Source organism: Cricetulus griseus (assembly GCF_003668045.3).
Source record: "Cricetulus griseus strain 17A/GY chromosome 1 unlocalized genomic scaffold, alternate assembly CriGri-PICRH-1.0 chr1_0, whole genome shotgun sequence".
NCBI classification, from domain to species: Eukaryota; Metazoa; Chordata; class Mammalia; order Rodentia; family Cricetidae; genus Cricetulus; species Cricetulus griseus.
In genome coordinates, this window is record NW_023276806.1 from 25,602,814 (window position 1) to 25,619,974 (window position 17,161).

Genomic DNA, 17,161 nt, shown 5'->3' on the forward strand with positions numbered 1-17,161 from the left:
TGCGCAGGTGGGTGAGAGGCGGGGCCAGGTTTGCCTGGATTAGGACACATCGTGCAAGGTACAGCCCACGAAAAGACTGATTAGCTGTAGGAGTGCAGAATGTTGCGTTCCTGTTGCAGCATGCTTGCTGCATGCTTGTCATTCAATAACTACCACAAAAAATTTACAGGGCATACCAAAAAAAAATTGAAAAAGCAAGTATTCAAAACAGAATCAAATATAGTGCTCATGTGGGGATTATCAAGATTTTTTATCACATTTGTATTAAATTATTGTATGTGAGTGTGTACACACATGCACTAGAGGTCGGATGACAACCTGTGTGAGCCAGTTCTCCATTCCCCATGAGTCTCGGGGACAAAACCCTGGTGTCAGTTTTAACAGCAAATGCCTTTTACCAGCTGAACCATCTCTCTGGCCCCTAGAAAGTCTTTTTAATGATGATTAATACGACAGCGGATAAGTGGGAATGTAGACAGATGTAAGATCACCAGGTGGGTAATGTCAACATTGAGATAGACATTTTCAGAAAGAACCAGACTTGTCAGATAGCAAGCATGCTGCAACAGGGATGATGAAAAATGCCTTCAATGGGGCTGGAGAGGTGGCTTAGAGGTTAAGAGCACTGGCAGCTTTTCCAGAGGTCCTGAGTTCAATTCCCAGCAACCACATGGTGGCTCACAAACATCTATAATGAGATATGGTTCTCTCTTCTGGCATGCAGGCAGGATATTGTATACATAATAAATAAATAAGCCTTTTGAAAAATGCTTTCAATGGACTCATTAGGAAGCTGAACATAACTAAAGAAAGAACTTCTGAGCTTAAAGAGATGGGAATAGAAAACTCAAAAGCTAAAACACAAAAAGAAAAAGGGCTGGCGATGAGCCAGCTCCAAAGCTCATACTGTAAACTGGAAATTCCAGAAAGAAAAATGCAGTAATACCTGAGAAGTCTCAAATGAACAAAAGACACACAATCATAAATCCAGGCAGCTCAAGACCATCAATCGGGGTAACATCCCACCCCACCAAGCCCCCATCCCCAACTGTGGCTAAAGCAAGTAACCTAATGGCCCTCTTAAATGACCCATAGCATTACTCATAATGAATAATTAATGCTGATCTTTCATTAAAAGAAGGCGTGGTAAGGGTCCACTGAAGACAGTAGACTTTCTTCAGTTATCTCCTTACAATGCCCATGGTACAAAGGCTACAAAGCAAATTAGTATGTCTACTAGTTACACGGTTAGTATTCAAGAAGAAAATACCCTGTTTGCTCTTTACTTTTCCTCCTTGCCTCACCTCTTCATTTGAAAGTGAGTTCCTGCAATAGAAAGTTATTTGTCGACAGCTGTGACTCTTAGGTGATTTACGACACCTCTGACCTGCATTCTGCATAACACATGACTTCATCCATGGCAGTGAGTGGAGGTGACTTGTGCACCCTGACCTGGCACACACCTAGTTCCTTAAGTAACTTCATCAGTGCTTGTTGCTGGCAGATTGACATCCCCCTGGAAGGCTGTCTGCAGTGAGGCCTGTAAAGCAGGAGTCTTCCCAGTTTATTGGGCTGTCATCTATGACTAAGGAGACTTGTCTTCCATTTGCTTATTTTTGTTGTTGGCTTCATGTCTCTGACTGGCATTGAACTAGTACAAATTCTCCTGCGTCCAATTCTTAAGTGTTGGGGTTAGAGGCCAGCTCATGCCCAGATTCATCACACCACTTTCTAAGATGGTCTCAACACTTGACCTTAGGCAAAGGTCAAGAAGCCACATGTATCTTTAGCCTTTGGCGGTATCTTTGTTACTTGCATTTAGGAGAATCTATGTGTGTGCCTATCAGTCTCTTTGTAGTTCATAAATGCTCCGTTTTGTCAAAATTAATATTCTTCAAGAGAATTTTCCCCTCCTGAGAATGTCTTGGTGGTTTTCACTTGGCTCTGGGATGAAGTTGGTTGCAAGTGTTGGGCATCCTCTTTGTTTTTCTGCCCTACTCTGCTCCTCACTGTAGCATGGTTGTAATAACAACTCTTATATTGGTTTCTACCACACAAAAGTTACAGTGACTTGAACTTCTTTAACAAAGATAATCAATAGCCATATATTCTTTGTCTCTTCAGGTTTTGATATCTGTCTGGGAAGATTTAGCAAATAAAATTGATTTTGAACATTTAAAATGATTATTGGGGAATATGTACATATTATGGCCTGTGTATAGAGGTTAGAGGACAGCTCTGTGAAACTCGCTCTCTCCTTCCATCTGTACATGGGTTCCAGGGGTCAAACTCAGATTGTCAGCCTGTACAGTAGGCACTGTGTCTACTGAGCCTCGTCATCTTACGTGTCCAAATTTGAGCATTTAAGAAGAATTTCTACATGCTGGAGAGAGAGCTCAGTGGTTAAGAGCCCTTGCTGCTTTTACAGAGGACATGATTTGATCCCCAGCACCCATGTGGTGACTCAGAACCATCTGTAAGTCTAGTTTCAGGGGATCTGACACCTTCTTCTGACCTCCACAGGCACTAGGCACACATGTGGAACACATACATACATGCAGGCAAAACACCCATATAAAACAAATCAAATTAAATTCTTTTTCTAAAAAGTTCACAATGCAGTTCTCTGTGGCCATGTCCTATGATCTTCATCATGCTCCAAATTTTTGGTTTGGTTTTGTTTTTAATTTGTGCTGCTGTTTCTTAAATATCTATGAAAATTAATGCCTAAGTAGTAATAGTTATACTCCCTTTGTAATAGTTACTTTCATTAAAATAGGTCATAAGTTTGTTATATAAGCATTTGAATTTCTCATCCATTTATATGATTATCAAACTGTAAGTATAACATGAGCTTGAGGTCTTGATTTTTTGTTTTGTTTTGCTTTTTTTCCAGACAAGTCTCATTGTATATCCCAGACTGACCTCAAATTTGTAATTACGTGTTGAGATTAGGGGTACCGACCATTATGCCAGGCTGAATTTATACTTATATATGCTACCTGCCATCTTTACTTAGGGGAAAATACATTTAAATTCACTTAAGCTTGGCCACAACTTGAAAATTTAGCCCCATGCTTCCATTTTCATTGAAGCTTGATAATATAATCTTATGTATAATTTTAAGAGTATTGTCTTCAAGTTTGTTATATTTAAATATTTGTTTATTCTTCCGAAGTCTCCTCCTCCTCATATTGCTCTCTATCTATCACTAAAGTGAAAAGTGACATTTTCCCCCAGCAAATGTTAGGTTCAAAGAGACTAACCACAGTCGGTCTTTTTTTATCCCTTAAGATCCATGCGAAGCAGCAGAGCCATGAGCAGCAGGTGCATGAGAGTCATTGAAGTGCTTCCAAGGGACCTGGCGGCTCTGCTGCCTCTGCCACCATGCCTCCCTCACCGCCTCTTCTCAGCCTCTCTACTGCCCTGCAACTAAAATAACACACTGCTTATAGGTGGGCTGTGGATGGCCTCCGGAGCCTCCTCCATCCTTTGACCCATACTTTGGCATGCCAGATGTTAAACTTTTGTTTACCACTGGTGTCTGTCAAGACAGATCGTTTATTTAAGTTTTACCCCTTTCCTTTTTTCTTTTGAGACAAAATCTTGCCATGTAGCCCACCCATGCTGCCCTAAAAGCCCTGACCCTCAGTGCTTTTTTTATAAAACCTTGTGTTAGGTGTGGTGGCATACACCATTCATCCCAGCACTTTGAATACAGACACAGATGGATCTCTGTGAGTTTGTAGTAGCCTGGTGAATATAGTAAGTTCTAGGCCATCCAGGGCTACATAATGAGACCCTGCCTAAGTAATAATAATGAGAGTAGCAATAGGAATATGTTGTGATCAAAGTTTTCCTTTGTTTTTTTTTTGTTTGGGAGCTATATCATTCTTCAGTACATACACATGCAGGCACAAAGAATTAATCTTAAATTCCCACCTCCTGCTCCTTCTGCCTCTACCTCCTAAGTTCTGGGATGACAGGTGTGAACTGCTATGGCAGGATTATGATAGAATTATATTCATTTCATCTTAAATGAAATCCTAGTTTGTAAAATGCATAATTTGTTTTAACAACACAGATGAATATAGCTCCAGAGTTTTCTTGTTTGATTTAATGTCTTTCTACGTCCCTTTCATTTGCTTTTCTATTAGAAATGAGGTTTGATAAACTCTACCTGGGTGTGGTGTTACCTGGTTGTGATCTGAGTGCTAGGGCAGCTGAAGGAGGATCAAGAGTTTGAAGCCAGGATGGGCTGGAATACAGAGTCAGGCCCTGTCTTAAAACAAACGACAAGGAACTGATAAAAACCTGCTTGCTTAAAATTCTAAATGTTGTTTCTGGAAGTGATACTATTTAAAATAGTTTTTATAAGATTTTTGTTTCTAATTATGCGTAGCACAGTGGTGTATGATACATGAGTACAGGTGATCAAGGAGCCCAACAGCATTGGATTTGCTAGTGCTGGAGTTATAGGTGGTTGGGAGCTGCCCAACCTATGTGCTAGGAACTGAATAAGCATTTTCTGGAAGAGCAGCATGTAATCTTAATTGCCAGGCCACCTCCCAAGCCATATAATTTTGTTTTTGTTTTTGTTGTTGTTGTTTGGTTTTTCGAGACAGGGTTTCTCTGTGTAGTTTTGGAGCCTGTCCTGGCAGTCGCTCTGGAGACCAGGCTGGGCTCGAACTCACAGAGATCCACCTGCCTCTGCCTCCCAAGTGCTGGGATTAAAGGCGTGCGCCACCAATGCCCAGCTGTAATGCTCTTTTAAAGAAAACAGTAACAGATCAAAGGTCACCAGCCTTCCTGTATGGCAGTAGAGTGAAAAATTGCATTTCATGTGTAATTCTGTATCTCACCAGTCCTTAGTATAGTTGATGCTGGGGATGCTGCTGCTACTGTAATGGCTTTAAGTCTTCCCTCCCGGGGGCATAAGATTCAGTGTCTTCACTCAGAGGCAAGACTGAGTTTTTTATGACACGATTAGGAGTTTAGCGTTCATCCTTCTCATCTGTCCTGAAGAAATTGGAAGGTGGGGTTATTATAAACCTCACACTTTCATCAAAATACTGGAAAAGTAAACTATTTTTAATGTCTAGGGTCATGTTACTGATTCAAAAGAGCTTTGTAAGTACACTTATTGCGTACTTATTGATCCTTAATGTGTGGCCATGTTAAGGAATGGTGCAATTCAGTGTGGTTGAACCTTGGTAATAGACTCTTCTCTCAGAATCCACCACACCACTGTATGACATGAAATTGCCAAATCTAAAGGAATAGAACTTATGCTATGAAATGTTTTGGGTTCTAGTGATGAGCATTGTGACTGTGAGCTGTGGCTACACATTTCAGCTTAGGGAATATTCTTTGTAAAAAAAAAAATGTATGATTAGAGGCTAGAGGCATAGCTCTGAAAAGAATATAACATGAAAAGAATATAAAAATAAAAAATAAAAAGCAAAACAGCCCTGGGTTTGGTGCCTGTGTGCTGCCTAAGCTAGGCATGGTGGGAAATACTTGTAATCCCAGCATTCAAGAAGTAGGGACAGGAGGATCAGGAGTTTAAGATCAGCCTTGGCTGTGTAGCAAGTTCAAGGCCAGCTTGGGAGACATGAGACTCTTGTCTCAACAATCATTTTCTTTTAGTGACATGCAATTGGGAATAAGTTGAGATAGTTCTATCAGTATAATGTACCTCATATTCCTATAGATTATCTGCTTCAGCTTCAACTTTGAGACATGGTCTCATTACATAATACTGGATTACTTGTAACTTGCCATGTAGTTCAGTCTGGATTTGAATTTGTGGCTATCCTCCTGTCTGTCTCTCGAGTGCTGGGCTTACAGGTATATACCACCACACCTGGCTGCTTATTGGATATATGTATTTGTCACACCAGGATCAAACTGGACAACATTTAAGCCAATGGTTCTCAACTTGTGGATCGCCACCTCTTTGAGGGGTTGAATGACCCTTTCACAGGGGTCACCTAAGACCATCTGAAAACATGGATATTTCCATTACAATTCATAACAGCAGCAAAATAACAGTTATGAAGTGACAACGAAAATAATGTTGTTGTTGGGGGTCAGCTCAACATGAGGAACTGTATAAAGGGTCACAGCATTAGGAAGGCTGAAGACCACTTCCCTAAGAGCTGGGCTGGAGCAGTGATAGTACGATAGTACAATGAACCAAGAGATGGGCGTCTTTAGTCCTGGTTTCCTTAAAAGCTCAGGCAAATATTATAAAGCTAGAAAGATGCAGAGTAAGAACTAGAAAGTGAAGGGTTTTCCTATGGTAGCCCTTCTGGACTCTCTCTCCTTAGCTTGCTTCTGAGGTTAGAGATGTAAAGCTGTCCTGAACGGCAGCTCAAAATTTGTTTCCCACCTGTGGGGCATTGCCTGCTTTTAATCCCAGCATTTGGGAGGCAGAGGCAGGCGCATCTCTGAGTTTGAGGCCAGCCCGGTCTACAGAGTGAGTTCTAGGACAGGCAGGGCTTCACACAGAGAAACCCTGTCTTGATAGCCCCCCACCCCCTGAAAAAAATTGTTTCCCAGTGGAATTATTGTCCTGTATTGTATTCAACTGTATCAACACATCTACTGTATTAGTTACTTTTTGTTGCTGCGATAAAATGCAATGACCCAAAGCAACTTATGGAGAGTTTATTTGCCTTGTTCCAGGAGGATTGGAGTCCATCGTGACAGGAGGCGTGGTAGCAAGCAGGCATAGTGGCAGGAACTGGAAACCCACAGCTCATTTCGTTACATGCAAGGGCAGAGCAGAGAGAGAGTGAACTAGAAATGTCAGTCTTTCAAAGCCCGCCCACCGGGACACACTCCCCTAGCAAGGCTGCACCTCCTAAACATCCCCCCAATAGTGTCACAAACTGGGGGCTGGGTGTTAATGCCTGAACCTAGGGAGGGATTTTCTCATTTCAACAACCACATTCATGCCTAGAGCTCTTTGTAGGAAGAAAAAAGGAAACGGCAGATGAACCACTAAACCCAATGCAAACTTTGTGTCCTTTCCCTTCTCTTCCCCCTCTCTTTATATGGAATTTCTAGAGAGAATCCTCAAAGTGCCTGGATGTCTGGAATGGTGGGGCTGTTGTAGGAATCTTTATTTCCTATTTTAGTGGAATAAAAGGGTTACCGTTTTAGACACACCCTCCATTGGCCCATTCTCAGACCAAAGAGGTCAAGTACTAGCAAGTGTCAGAGTGTGGAAATGTTCGTGCTCAGACTCAGGATGCCTTTGTTTTGTTTGGTTGACTTTTTTGAAATGGGGCAGGCAGCATTCTTGCCTCAGCGTCGCCTATGCTGAGAGAGCAAACATGCATCACCACCCTTGGCTTCCGGCTGTGTTATTGCTCACGTTTTGTCTAATGTGGGTGTCCCATCACAGCACTCTTCTGTTTCTGTTGAGCATGTAAATTGACAGATGTAATATGCTGGTAGTATAGAATGTGTATGTCTCTTATATTCTTCTTGGCTCTTGGATGATCTTGTGATGCACTGCAAACACTACAGTCATAAGCTTTTACCTGCTGGCTAACATTTCAGATTTGTTTGGGATTTCAGGTCTCTACAGACTTGACTCAAAACAGCTTGTGTAGAGCATATTTGTTTTTATTTTGTAGGAGTTGGTCCTGCAAACTCTTGCTGAATTCTTCCTTCAGAGTCACACTCTGTATAAGTTAGGGGGACCAAGAGCAGAAATACATTGAGGTCGTCTTTAGTTTTCTTCTCATGGCTTTTCTTTAAAACAGTTGTTTTCAGTACAATAACTTTTAAAGCATTGATAGGGAAGGAGCCCCTGCTGCTGAGTTGCTGAGATTCTGAAATAGCCCTTTCCTCTGAGAACTGTACAGCTGAGGCCATTTACTAGCTATGTGTGTGTGTGTGTGTGTGTGTGTGTGTGTGTGTGTGTGTGTGTGTGTGTGTGTACAGGGATGGCCAGTCTGTGAACACACCTTGCTGAGGCCAGTAACCTGCTGTGCAATGCACCCCACTCTGACCCCAGTCAGGCCTGGAGGACTAAGGGCACACACAGCACTTCTACAGAAAGGAAGCAGCTATTGCCAGGGGGTCATAAAGATTACCAGGCATTGAGGGTACTCGGGGCACAAAAGGGAAAAGAAGGGCCAGACCCAGTATAATAAACATGGAATATTTGATGACATTTGGTCAATGATAAATCCAACTATTACTTTTGAGCACTGGATATGTGGCTCATGCCAGGGATCCCAGAACTCAAGAGACTTGAGACAGAAGGATCAGGGCAAACCTGGTCTACATAGTAAATTCCAGGCGAACCTGGGATATAGAATGAGACAATGCCTTAAAAAAAAGGAAGGAAGGAAGGAAGGAAGGAAGGAAGGAAGGAAGGAAGGAAGGAAGGGAGGGAGGACTTCAAAAGAAAGATCCTATACATAGTATACATAGCTTGGATGTATGTGCAGGTTTGTGGTTTGAGTGATGGACTTTTAGAGATTTCTTTTTCTTTTGTTAAACAAGACTGCTCTGGGTAGGGATGTGGCTTGGTGGATGAAATGCTTACCGCACAAGTGTGAGGACTCCAAAATCTGCATAAAAGCATGCCTGGAAACTGCCTGGAATCCCAGCATCAGAGACACAGATCCCTAAGGCAAGCTGGCCAGTTAGACTAGCTAGAATCGAAGAGCTCCTGGTTCAGTGAGAAACCCCACTTTACTAAATGGAGAGCAATGGAGGTTGGTGTTCATACACACACACACACACACACACACACACACACTCGTATATGCATGCACACACCCATGCACACAAATGCTTACCTCCCATACATAAGAAAAAAAAGAAAGCAAAGGAAATGCACTTCTAGGATTTGAAATTGGCGTTCATTAAAATGAGACTCTGAACTTGGTGGGTTGAGTACAGGCTCTGGGGCCTGCCACCTACAGACAGCAGACACTATGTTGAACACCAAATGAATCCAAATGCCTTTAGTAGATCATAGCTTTTTTACTTATAATTTTAAGTTTTACCTTCTAGGAAATCAATTTTAAAACACTGAATAACTAATAAGATTAGAGTAGATTTTGATTTAAGGGGAAAATATGTCTAGGAACTACATAATTTCAGAAGATTACACTTTTATAGAGTCGGTATTGTTCTGTTGCATTTGTTAGTAGTAGTTTTTGCTAAGAGGTTTTTTGGAGCATAGGAAACCGGGACCTTATGGTTCTCTTTGACAGTTTGCCAGCTGGACTCCCAGCTAGCCAGATAACTAGTTGTAGAAACACTCAGGCCTCTAGGACTCCTGAACCTATGTCATGCCTTGGAGAAAAGTGTTTCTGAGCACACTCATGCCCATCTGAGAGTGGAGGGTACCACTGTTCCATGGTGTAGACAAAAGTATTCCATCACAAGAGGCTTACAGAAGAAATCCTGATACTATTTAGTACTGTCTTATTATTTTACATTTTAAAGAGAAAACAGGAAGGCAGAAACCACTTTGCCTTCTTCAGTATTTTGTCTCTAAGTGACTGAACTCAGCTGAATGAACCTCAAGTATGAGAGTCAAGCAATAGCTAAAACTCTCTTGTAATACAACCAGTATTTCTTCAAGGAAAGATGGAGGCAGAGTGGGGTGGAAGGCAGAGAGAAGAGAGGAGGAGAGGGTGTGCCTAAATTTAATCTTTATTTGTTTGAGATTCCTGGGTTTCCTCAAGTGTCTTAAGGTGAAGAATTTATGTGTCATCTCAGTTTTCCTTTGAGGAAGGATGCATTTATCTGTTTGATCTCATCACTGATGCAGTCACTCAACCATGAAGTTTGTTACTGACTTTCATGTTTCTTTACTTACAGTATCTCCTGAGATGGTCATTTCCTCTGCCACTCTCCTTTTCAGACCCAATCACTTCATGCATAGCTAAAGAACTAAATATCTTCCGTATGGTTATTTATAGCACCCCGACCCCCTGCCACTTACCACTCATGAGGATAAACATAAATAAAAGGACATGCAACAGTAAGTGCTGGCAAGGTTGTAGAAAAGTGGGAACCCCCAGACATTGCTTTTGAGAAGCTAAATGGTGCAGCCATGTTGCAAGATAGTTGAACTTACTGTTCAAACAACAACAACAAAATGATTGACAGTTCTTGTTCACAGCAATGACACTGTCAAATGACCCAAGATGTCTTAGAGTTCCTAAGAGTCCAGTGACCTCACTAAAACCCCTGGAACATGGCTTCCGTAGCTGGCACTACTCTGGGTACTGTTTCGGGATGTGCCAGGGCCATTTCTGGTGTTCAGGATAACGGTACACTAGGTACATCCCCAGCCTGCTTCAGACAGTCTTGCTCCTCCTCTCACTTACTTTCCTTTTTTTTTTTTTCCCCCACTTAACTCCACCCTGCCCTTAGGACTCTGTGTTCTACAGAACTTAAGACTTGACTGTATCTTTGACTGGTGGATTGGGTTTTGATTTCAAAGTATTTTTCTTCTCGGGTAATCTTTTTTTAAATGCCTATTAGAGGAAAGGAAAGTTCCAGAATGTAGAGGCTGCCTGTTGTGATACCTTCCACTTTCCGTAGCACCCAGCATGCTTCTTTCACACGGTGTATGCAGAATAAATGCTATGAGTCAAGTTAGTGGTTTATCTCAATAAACACCAGGGCTTTAATAGATGATCTCCGATGCTGGCTTCCGTAGAATCACCTGGGAACAAAGTTCTTCCGTAGTCCAGCAGGTCAGACTTTCAGGTGGAGAACTCAGCCTTACACTCAGATGCTGCTTTTACAGCCCGGCTGAGGGACACTGAGCCTGACAGAGGAAGCAATGTCAGTCAGTGTTTAGGAAACCTGGTTGATCAATGTAAGGGTTGAGGACCAGAATGCTTGTTTCAATGCTCTACACAGATGGGGGTCTAGTTGGAATATTTGAAAGTATCATTGCTTTGATAAAAATCTGCTGATCCTATCTAATTTTTTAGTAGTTAGCAATGTAATTGAGACAACAGCTCTAGGTAACTGAGACCTTTTAAAAAAGCACATCATATCTTAGAAATAGGCATAGATGCCCTGATCCTATTGGCACACTAAGAACAAATGAACTTTGTCTCCTCTAGGCTGGTAAACATTCAGCAGTTTACCCTCCCAAGACTCTCCATGTTCCTTGTTCCTGTTCCGCTGCGGTGCTTGGAAGCAGGAGATGGGCTCACACACGGTCAACAGGACATGATCCAGGAGGAGCATTGAGGGACGGTGCTGCTGCTGGTAAGGCATGGAGCACGACGGATGCTTGATGGGAATGTACAAGGCTGTCTGTGGTCACTCTGTCGTCAACTCAGGTCCCACTGTGAATTATGACTATTAACTGCACAAGACACAAGGGTTAGATTTTAAGAGAAATCTCTAAAGTTATATGACTTTTACGCCTACCTGTATTTTTCTGGATTGTTGTTATTTTTTATAGAATTCTTACCAGATTCTTAATATCTGGGTTTTACTGAAAGAGAGAGATAGCCTTCACATATAACTAAGCGTGGAGAAGTGTAACGTTATTGATTGCCACGGTCTTCCTTGCCTCCGCTTGTTACTTACACCTTCCTCGGTCTTATGAAGAATAGGTCAGTGCTGTGTGCATTTGGTTACTGCTACGATAGTTGGCATCTGAGCACTAGCAGAGAATAAGGTGTGCACAGCAGATCTGAGAGCGTGCTCATGTGGCTATGAAAGTACAAAACGTGGGTAGTGGGAGGGGAACCCAAATAATTCCCGTGTCTTTAAAGTGGATCTTAATAAAGACCAGTTGGTTTTTAATACATTGAACTCTTAGTAAGTTCCCAAACTAAGGCTTTAGACCAGGCTTTGTCAATCCCCTCATGGGAGCCCTTACCCTGTGGGAGGAGTGGATGGGGGCTGGGCTGGGAGGGAGGTGAGGGTGGCGGGAGGAGGGGTGAGAGAGAGAACTGTGTGTGGTTGCAATGCAAAATCAAAATTTAAAAAAACTTAAAAAAGAAAAATTTTATTATATTTATTTACTTAGAAGGAGACATTCCATATCATGAGTGTGTGTATGAGCGTTGTGTGTGTGTGTGTGTGTGTGTGTGTGTGTGTGTGTGTGTGTGTGTGTGAAAGGACCACTTGCTGTGGGCTCTGTCCTTCTACCACGTGGGTTCTGCAGTTGGAACTCAGGTCGTCACCCTGACAGCAAATACCTTACCCATCTTACAAGCCCTAAACTGAATTTAGCCTTTTGTTTTAAAAACCTTTTATTTATTTTCTGTGTTTGTGTTTTCTCTCTTTCTATCATGTGGGTCCTGGGGATGGAACTCAGCCTGTCAGGTTTGCCAGCAGCGATACTTACCCACTGAGCCAGCCATCTCTCTGGCCCCAAAGTAAGGATTTTTTTTTTTTTTTTTTTTTTTTGGTTTTTCAAGACAGGGTTTCTACAGAGTAGGCTTTGGAGCCTACCCTGGCACTTGCTCTGGAGACCAGACTGGCCTCAAACTGACAGAGTTCCGCCTGCCTCTGCCTCCCAAGTGCTGGGATTAAAGGCGTGTGCCACCAACGCCTGGCTAAGGATTCTTTATAAAACCATTTTCATTTATTTATATGCATGTATAGAAGTAGGGAACAAGTGGATTTCCCCCCCACGGAAAACGAAAATGAAAACAAGAATGCATTCTGCATATTTGCTTGCCTGTGCTAGAAGGCAGCTGAGGTTTTCCGGGTGGGTGCTGTGGGCTAGCCCTGAAGGTCAGATAGAGAAAGGGAAGGTTGGGCAGTTTCCCTCCTTAAGTCTCAGCAGGTAGTTCAGCTCCTCTGTATCTTTTAAGCATGCAGCATAGTGAATCCAACAGAAAGTGGGGGAGCTATAATCTCTGCCCTCATTCTCTGAGCCTGGGCATATCAGCATCTACACTGCCACTGGATATTTTGGAGATGCTGACTATCCAGATGCCCACAAGTCCTTGGTAGTGTCCTCAGTTCAACCCCCCCCCCCCAACTCCCCAGAGCCTAGAGCCTCTGCTTTGATTACCTCTTTGCCCTGGGGGTTTCAGGCCATTGAACAGGGACTCTCAGAATGAAAGTTTTCCTCTTGATTCTTTCTGTTCTTAGACTTGCTCTTTCCCTGCTCATGTTGGAAAATCTTGGGTAATTACGAACAAAGCATTCTCTACTCTGTTTCTCCTCACTCGATGACAGCTCACTTTACCACGTGGGTGCCAATTGTGGCCGCTCATTCTGCTCTGATTCTGTACATGAGAAATGAGAACGTGTATTTGAAGATGGAGTTTTTATCTCTTTAGTGAGATCATAGCTTACTCAGAGACTCTCTTCCTGGGGGTAAGGGATGGGTGAGGAAGGGAGTGAACAAGTTTGTGGGAAAGTGTAAGAGAACTAACTAATGAGGATTAGAAATTGAAATGTTCACTGAGAAGTGGCTTGCTGAGGGGCTCTTTCCCCTACCCCAGCCCCGCCCCGCCATCTTAGTTCACATTATCAGTTGGGTCAACTCAGCCTAGGACTTAACTTTCAGTGGTAAATAAGCCTAGGGTGCATTTGAGTTCATTTATTAAGGGTGTGTTTAAGGTCTTTAAGGCTTGCTCTACTTGGCAATTAGGAAAGAATAGACAATGACAACAGGATTGTTTTAAACATACTGTGTGTAGGGTCAGGAACAAAGTGAGTTCCCAGTTTTATACTAGCATATCTTTCTTTGTTATCACCGTTAACTGTTGTAACCAATCTTAATGGTTCCTTCAGCTTTTACTTTGTTCCATTCCAGTATTTCTTTAATTAATTCTTTGGTTGAGTGAGGGTTTTGCATGTATGTCTGTGCACCACATGTATGCCTGGTGCCCTAAGAGACCAAAAGAGGTATTGGAGTTACATTAGAGAGCAGATGTGGGTGCTGGGAAATGAACCGAGTCCTCTGGAAGAGCAGTGTGTGTGCTTGGCTACAGAGCCATCTCTCCAGCCCCACACTTCAGTGGTTCTTACTACATTCAGTCCTGGGATAGAACCTAGAGCCTTGATCATGTTAGACATGTGTTTTGCTACAAAGACACACACTTACCTCTCCTTAAACCCTTTAAAATAGGAATTTATGGTAAAGCATTTCCTGTATGCCTACCAAATACTAGATACTAGACACACTTCTAGGAATCAGACAGAAATCTTGTATTTGGTGAGCTTAGGAGTCTGAAGGAGACAAACACAAAACCTGATAGTTTTAAGAAGGCAGTATGCTACCAGGCGTTGGTGGTGCACGCCTTTAATCCCAGCACTCGGGAGGCAGAGACAGGCAGATCTCTGTGAGTTCGAGGCAAGCCTGGTCTCCAGAGCAAGTGCCAGGATAGGCTCCAAAGCTACACAGAGAAACCCTGTCTCGAAAAACCAAAAAAAAAAAAAAAAAAAAAAAAAGGCAGTATGCTAAATACCAAGAACTATTAAGCATAAAATAAAGGACAAAGTTGGGTGTAATGTCCTATGCCCACTTTTTTAGTTTCTTGGGTGGCCCAGGCAGGAGGGACTGGGCACTCATGCAAGACCCTGTGTCTTAAACAGACCCACACATATATACACAAGAAAGAAGAAATCAGCATGATTAAGAGATGGTTAATTGAAGACACAGCAGCAAGAGAAGTCATGTTGAGAAGATTAGGTAAAGGCATTGAAACAAACCATGAAGTTACATGGGACAAAATATTCTAAATAATAGAAAAAGTCATAAAGAACAAGAAAGTGGTTTCAGAGGAAGCCAAGGATAACTTCAGCAGTACAGCTTAAGGAAGCTCCATTAGTAAATATTTGTCCACATCCTTAGGTAAGTGGGAATGGATGAGGACCTGGGAAAGTCAAAGGGCAGAGACATGAGGTAACAAGAGTAGCATCCTAGTGGAGAAGTAGAGGGCAAACATTGTGAAGCAGTATATTGATGATGTGGACTCTGAGGCCGGTTGGGGACACTGAAAGGTTCAGGCTTTAATGCTGATCGGCTCTACCTCTTAAAGAGACAGACCCCGCCCCCTGGCAACAGTCAGGGCAGGCACAGGGACTTGCCATGACCACATCACCCACCATGCATTTACAGCCTGCGTGAGGACTCTGGGCATGCGTGGAACCTCAGTGCGCATGGATTTTTGAGACAGGGTTTCTCTGTGGCTTTGGAGGCTGTCCTGGAACTAGCTCTTGTAGACCAGGCTGGCCTCGAACTCAGAGATCCGCCTGCCTCTGCCTCCCAAGTGCTGGGATTAAAGGCGTGGGCCACCAACACCCGGCTGTGCATGGCTTTCTTAATGGCCTATAAAATCATTGGCTCACTAGCAACAGACAACTCTATCTGATGTTCTTGACACAGTTTTCAATCTCTACCTGGATCTAAAATGAAGGTTTCAGTATTTCTTCCTTACAAACCAAACCATTCCAATGAAGTGAAGTCTGTAGTCATTTGTCTAACAAACCTCATCAATCCGTACTTTGAATCTTGGGATAGTTTGTTATTTGTTACTAACGTGAGGTTGCCTGGTCTGAGTTAAGTAATCCTCATGCTTCAACTTCCCAGGTAGCTTGACTGTAGGTCACCTGGCTACCACAGGACTTTAAAACAAAAATAGATGCAACCTGTCATCTCATGCAGTGTTCTCCAGTCTACAAATGATTTCTTTTACCTCCTATTCATTTAAAAATTTTATTACATTTATTTTAGTGTGTGTGTGTGTGTGTGTGTGTGTGTGTGTGTGTGTGTGTGTGCATGCATGAGTGTGCCATGGTACACCACCTTTGGGAGTTGGTCCTCTCCCTCTACCATGGGTGGGGTGGGGATGGAACTCATTGAGTTCAAGTGCCTTTCTTTATCTGCTGGCTTGTCTTGCTGTCCCTGTTGCTTTAGTTAATTTTTAAAAAATGAAATATAACTGTTTAGTAAATGAACAGCAGAAGTATTTGGGAGGCTTGATTGTCTGCTTTCAAGAGCTCTATATTCATTTCTTTCTACCCTGTCACAGAATGGTCTCAGTGCTATGAGAAAACAGAACCTTGTTATGGCTTATCCAGTCTAGCCTCTGTGGCCTGTGTTTCACAGGGCACTGAGTTAGGGAACATGGACACTGTCATAGGATTCAGCTGAGAGCTTTGGCAATCCCTAAACTCACAAATAGCTGGGCACAGTTTTTCATTATTCCATGTCCACGTGTGATATGTCCTTTTCATTTAGACAAGTAGCCAGCCTATCCTAAAATAGAGCGGCCCTGAGAAAGTCATTTTTGTCACTCTTGTGTTTCAGTTTCTTCTTCCAGTGAAGTGTCAGTTGCTTCTATTGATCTCATGGGATAGTTTAAGAAGAAATGAAGAGTCTTGGTGAAAATACTTTGTATTCTAAAAGAAAGTCACAGTGCCAATGAAGGTTCTAGAAATGGTTACTCATCATTTCAGGTGTTAACTTACCATATTGTTTCTCAAAATATGGAGATGTTGGGTGTTATCTTAGTTTTTTTAATGTTAAGATCAGGCCAATAATAGTCTTCTAGTAGAATTTCTGATCCTGTAGTGAATATGTGTGTGTGTGTGTGTGTGTGTGTGTGTGTGTGTGTGTGTGTGTGTTTAAGACTTTTGTAACTTTTGACCAAAGAATACACTGTCCTTAAATCTTGGTGAGGGTTTAGACTTAAATACAACAGCAGCAACAATTTGGTATTTATCTTGAATATTTACCCAAGTGAATTTTTGTATCCACTTAAAAACCTACACAAATGTTTATAGCAGCTTTTTATGTGACTGTTTGGCCCAAATGTACATATATGCACCATAAGCATGCCTGATGCCCACATAGGGCAATGAGAGTATTGGGTCCCGTAGAACTGGAGTTACAGACTACTGTGAGCGGCTCCATGGGTGCTGGGAACTGGACCACGTCCTCTGCAAGAGCAGCAAGTAAGCTTCCATGTTTAGCCCTCTCTTCGGCTTCAGTTTATAGCAGCTCTGTCTACAATAGTCAGTCGATGGTATGAGTCCTGAAGACTCTAAGACCGCTTTACTGTTATTCTACCTTCCTCTTTCCTTCTCTATCTCCCCCTCCACCATTAGAGTCCCCCTTCTGGTTTCCCTGAGTAGGTCACATGTACCCTGCTATTGCTCCCCTGCCCCAGCAATGGTCCTTTTT

The 17,161-nt window shown here is 42.5% G+C and overlaps 1 protein-coding gene across 2 annotated transcripts in view; it reads left to right on the plus strand.

Annotated features, from left to right (window-relative positions):
• Tet2 (tet methylcytosine dioxygenase 2) overlaps positions 1–17,161 on the plus strand; it is an 80,627-nt gene that overhangs the window by 16,282 nt on the left and 47,184 nt on the right. For both annotated transcript variants that reach the window (XM_027395747.2, XM_027395746.2), the window contains exon 2: positions 11,121–11,268. The gene's annotated coding sequence lies outside the window, so the exon portion shown is untranslated. The remainder of the gene's footprint in view (positions 1–11,120; positions 11,269–17,161) is intronic.